This window comes from Heloderma suspectum, chromosome 4 (genome assembly GCF_057233095.1).
Source record: "Heloderma suspectum isolate Gila_16-S chromosome 4, 16-S_ref, whole genome shotgun sequence".
In the NCBI taxonomy this organism is placed as follows: Eukaryota; Metazoa; Chordata; class Lepidosauria; order Squamata; family Helodermatidae; genus Heloderma; species Heloderma suspectum.
Genome location: NC_139461.1, coordinates 101036542 through 101042475, shown reverse-complemented (window position 1 = coordinate 101042475; position 5934 = coordinate 101036542).

Sequence of the window (5934 nt, the reverse complement as noted above, 5' to 3'; positions counted from 1 at the left end):
ATCGTTGAGGGGGTGTGGCCTGATGATGTCATCCCATGTGATGGCATCACGTGGTCATGCAGCAGTTCTCTTGCTCATTTGCATAGAATGTTGTGGAAGCCTCATTTGCATCAACATGTTTCTGAAATCCCCCCTCACATCCAACAGCCAATGAAATCTAGCCTTGTCAAGAAGCTGTGATTTCCATTGGAGGAAGAAACCACCCATATCCTTTAAGAAAAAAATGTATCATAAGGTTCACACTTTGCAATTACTCATACACCTTGAAATATCAAAAGGAAGGGTCTTCCCTGTGCAAATCATGCATTCCTTATGGAAGGAGCAACTCAAGAGGATCTTAAGTTTCCCTCAAAGAGCAAGAAGAAGACTAAATTAGCAGGCTCATCCTCAAAATAGCAAACCTATCATAACTTCATATGGTTTGCTTAAAAACATTACAAATGACTTTAAAATACTGATGAGGATTCTTCCATATGACCAATGGAGGTGCCAACCAATACAGCTACAGAAGGATACCAGCGTAGATTATAATCTCATCTAGGTAGAAAGTTCTTACTCAACAATTTCATACTTAATGCCTTGGTCTTGGTTATGTAAGGTCTTCCCGAGCAACAACCAACAATTAATTGAGATAAAACCACTTTGGATAATATATAAGCTCCCATTTTCTTTTTAATTACAAACCAAATTTGTCCGCCTGTTGAAGATCTTCTGATGTGATAGTTCTACAAAAATAGGTGTTTCATAAGTTGTCTTACCAATGTTTGTTTGTTTTTTATGCAAATATTTTAAAAATACTTAAAATATATTTAAAATATGGTATCAATATGTGATCCAGTTTCATAACAGAAAGAGGTAAGCAATCGAGTGCCATCATAATTATTACATGTTTTGGTGACAACAATGTAGTAAGTGGTGTTTGAAACATGGAACAATGAACCGTCTCGGATGGAGCACCACATGGTCCACTTTCCCATGCTGCCTCCCATTCATATGATGGTTACAGATGTTGCTAAAGTGTAGGATCAGACCACACAGAAGCACCTCCCATGCTTCAGAGGTAACGTTTGCGTCAGTTGATAGTTGGGGCTGAGAAGTGGAGAGCTTTAAATAAGAAGTGGACATCTGAGGTTGATTCAGAGAATAGCAAAGACCCTTTTCAACTACTTGAGGACCAAGCGGCATGATCATCACAAACAGCTAAGGCTTGAACTAAGACCATCTTGGTTGCCTTGACTGATTACCTTTGTTGAGAAGGTACCTTTGTTGGTACTCCTGTCTCTTACCTTTGTTGAGAGACAGGAGGAGTGCGATTCTGTTGATTCCCCTCTTGGCTGTTTTCGATACCAGTGATCAGGGTACTCTTCCACGGGTGCTATTTTTCAGTAGTTCCACCCTTACTCCACCAAGAGATTCCAGAAAATGGTGCTGGAAAGACATTCTTTCCCATGAGCTCTTTCTCATGGGGTTCCTTGGGTATCTATTTTGACTCCCATGCTTTTCAACATCTACATGAAACACTGAGAAAGATCACCTGAAGTTTTGGAATGGATTGTCATCAGAATGCTAATGACATTGAGCTCTATGTCGCCTTTCTATCTGAACTGGGCATTGAGGTCATCCTTGAATGTTTCTTGATGTCAGAAATGGACTGGATTAAGATACACAAATTAAAAAATTACTCCAAAGAAGATGGAATTACTAATGATGGGTGTTTCTAAAGACCGAGAAATGGTAGACATGTCTGACTTGGATGAGATCATGCTCCCTCTTCTAAGTGCAAGTTCGCAAAGTGGGACTGTTCCTGGCTCTGGGTTTTCCGCTTTCTCATAAGGGCTGAGGCCCAGAATGCATTCTATCAACTTGGTTAATACATCAGCTCTGTCACTTCCTGGAAAATAGAGACCTTAGCAGTCTTACGCATGCCTTAGAGGCCTTTGAACATAGTAATACATTGTATGTGAGTCTGCCCATGAAAGCAGGTCTAAGACTTGAGTTTCACCAGAATGCATCAGCAAGACTGCTAATGGGCACTAGCCACCAGGACCATCAATACTGCATGAGTTCCCAGTCGGGTTCCCAATCTGTTTCTAGGTTTATTTCAGTGTGCCAGTTCTTACATTTAAAGTCCTATGCAGCCCATTTCCTGCATACCTGATGGTGAACCTGCTTTTAAGCTCCCTGATCGCCAAGGTCCAGTAATTAATATCTGCTGCAGGCCTGCCACCTTCAGAGGCTCAGTGATCCTTGACAATGAACAGGTTGTGATTCCTCATTGGCATCTTATGGTTTGCTTTTTGCAATGAGTTAATGCTGCTGAGCATAGAATCTGCTCTATCCTTAATGTTCTTAATGTTTTAGACATGTTGAGAGGGAAGTTCTTCCTGGAATTAACCTGGCTGGACGGCCCTGGTTTTTCATATTGACTACATTACCTTCTCAAATCATAAGCCCATTGATGTGTGGCATTTCCCAGTACTCCACCGTGAGTTTCTTTTATGGCAGTGCTGTTACACTGACCGTAACAGACCATGGGTGCTTCACCCATGGCAGTGGATTGAAATTTATAAAAGGAACTCTTCCAGAATAAGGGTGCTTCCAGATGGAGGGGTCCTAAGAACTATCAGAAGACATTGTCAGAGGCACCACTAGGGCCAGATTATGGGGTGCAGGTCTGGGGCTCTGTGGTTGGGGAGGGCCCCCAAACAGCCCCCTGACACTGCAGGTATCTTTGGCTGCAGGAACGTCCTCTTGTTATGCTATTCTGATAAAGGAAAGCACTGAAGCCAAGCTTGTCAAGGCTGCAGCCCCACAGCACACCATTTTACATTACGCTGTTTTTCTTCATTAACTTTGATTAGTGGTGCACTGAACCAACCAGATCCTGCCTTGGGGGGGGGGGGCATGCAGGCACTGGAGAGTTGAGAGGACCGCCCCCTATAGGCAACATCTGATTGGTTCAGTGTGCTGCTAATCAAATTTAGTAAAGAAAAATAGTGTAATTTAAAATGGTGTCCTTTGGGCTGCAGTCTTGACTGGCTGCCACAACACTTACTTTATTGGTGCTGTGGAACATCAAGAGGAGAAGGTGGAGGAGCTGGAGCTGCCATCACCAGAGGGAAAAAGCAAAACAGGGCTGGCTTGGCTGGCACTGCAGCAGGAAGAAGCTGGTCAGGGGGAGGGGGCACCCTGGAAAAGATCTTGCCTGGGTCCCCCTCAAACCTGGTGGCACCTCTGGTCATTGTGCAATGCTACATCTTTTTTTACTTAACAGATTTTTCACAGTAAGAAAAAAGCTTGAAACATAGGAAGACTACAAGTGGAAGACGTCATTGTCAGGAGCCTCCATAAGTCTGTGAATGAGGCAGGGTGATTCCACTATAAAAGCCTCATCTGGAAGCACTTATTCTTACACTTCAGTTTTGAGCACATGTACAGTAATAGGCATGCCGACTCCAACTATTTAAAGCAATGTGCCACAGTTCAGGATCACTTATCCATACAATGCATATGGACCTATCATCAGACATTTCATGTTTTAGCCAATACAATATGCCCACTTCAGTGTTGTCATACTTTTGTGCTTGGTCAGCAGACAGGACACAGTGGACTATGGAAGACCAGGGCTAACTAAGGAGCAGCTACCATTTTAAAGATAACCAAATACACTTCCAGATCATCCTCAGTCTTAATTTTGCCAGCCAAATAGGAATGCCCGAGTTCTGTCTCCAATCTGGCATCTTTTTTTATCACCACATACGACCTAGGTGGCATATATATCTGCATTCTTGTGACTTCTGCTGCCAATCCACAAGAGACACCTCACATCCTGATGAGCAGCCATCTTGCCATCTACTGGAGCCTGGGACCATGTTCCATTGGAGTAGTGTCTGTAGTGCCCTGGTCAGCTAGGAAACCAAGTCATGTTGATCCTGCAGCACTGATCTAGAAGTGGTAAAGGCTGAAGAACCCATTCAAGAAAGGGGTTGTCTATCGGCTGTTTCTCCCTATGGGAGTTGTGAGCATTAGTGTGTCATTGCATGCCTCTTTGTTTTGGCCTGAGGGATAAAAATAGCTTGGATAAACAGCATGCCATGTCCATGTTCTCCACCACTCTGACACTCACTTTCCACAATGTTAGTCATCACAACTTAGAACATAGAGGAGTTTCACAGGTCTATAGATTTTGAAATTCTAAAGGTTGAATTTGCACTGGGCAAAAAGATATTTCCTTCTATTCCAAACCCTCTGTGCTTTAATTTCATTGGGTAATCTCTAATATCGCTCTCTAAGGAGGTGTGCCTGGCACCTACTTTACAAGCTTTTTAATGCCAGGCTAAGATATTTTTATTTACCTGGCATATTTATGAACATATTTGCGCAAATGCATGTGATGCTTTTGCATTATTCTCTGGTTTTATTTTCTGCCACTTATTACGTTATTATGATATTGATGTTACTGTCTTATTGTACACTGCCTGGACACCTGAATTCAATGAAGGTCACAATGTGACTTCCCATCCTTTCCCTTGCACCCTCACACATACCCCCCCCAAATCTGTTCTGGAGGGTCTCCCAACCCCCTGGAGCAGAATTGCGTGGGCTGCAGTGGGGAGGGGAAATCCATTCTGCCTACAATGTGTGTTCGCATTGGATACAAACCCATTGCACTAGAGTGCTTTTATTATTAAAATTATTTAGTTGGGTGCATAAGGCCTAATGGACTTGAGATTTGAATTGTTACTACTAATATTTCACTTTATTTAGTAACAGTGCTGTGCTAGGTGCTATACTTAGAGGGCTTACAATGAACCTTAGAGGGGCAAAACAAGGGAGAAAGAAAACATCAAAAACTGGCAAATGAGTACTGTATTGATTTGAGGCCAGGGCATAATGAACCCTAACCCTTTCCCCCCTCTCTTAGTGAATTGCTTTATCAGTGTTGCATAATATTAAGCCACAAAAAGTCTACTGCATACCTGTTCTCAGTTGTAATTTCAAAACAGTTATTTTGACATTTGAATATACTGTATTTGATTACAGTAATCAAATCAGGGAAGACCAATTGATATTGAGCTGCAAGCAGTAAAGAAAAGAGATGGTAAAATCTTTACCATCTTAAAGATCTGATCGTCTGATAGGTCCTTACTGTCCCAAAGCTGATGAAATGCACTGCATCCAAATTGATTTCTCTTTTCACAGTGTCTAAGTTTGGCAAGAAGTGATTCTTGATTTTGATGTCCCACTTAATTGTGATTCTTGATTGTGATGTCCCACTCAATGACAAAAGCAAAGTTCTTTCTAAGACGACACATGTAACTTCCACTGCCTCCCTTGTTTGTTGACTGACCCTTCTTTTTTTTGTAGTACATTGGCAAAACAAACAAATAAACCTTTCCTTCATAGGAAGATGTTCAACCCTCATACCTTCAACTTTCATTTTACAGTCAGTGCTTATCCATTTTTTTATGTCCTGTACTACAATCTATGATGGCCCTCTTGTAGTTAGTTATCAGCTTATCCATTGCCAATAGACTCTTCTTGTCTAGAAATGAGACGTGTTTATTTTCTCTGGTTACCTTAAGTGAAGCTTACCAACTTTCACTTCATAGGATTTTTTCATCATGAGAATGTATCCTTCAAAACTAGTAGAGCTAGGAGAGTGGATAATCTTCTTGAAGAACTCTGCTGGAAGAAATTATATAATAAATAGACAGAGCCAGTAAGAAGCTTTCTTTCAAATCTTCACTTAGCTATGTAGCCCCTTGGGTGGCATTGACTAAGTCATTAGCTCGCAGTCTAACCTACCTTGTAGAGTTATTGTGAGAGTAAAAACATCACATTTCAGCTTCTTGAATGTAGTAAGTGAGATGAGTATTTCATACATAAATATATTGTAGAAATCTTCTGACTTTAGCCAGAGTATTTGAAATA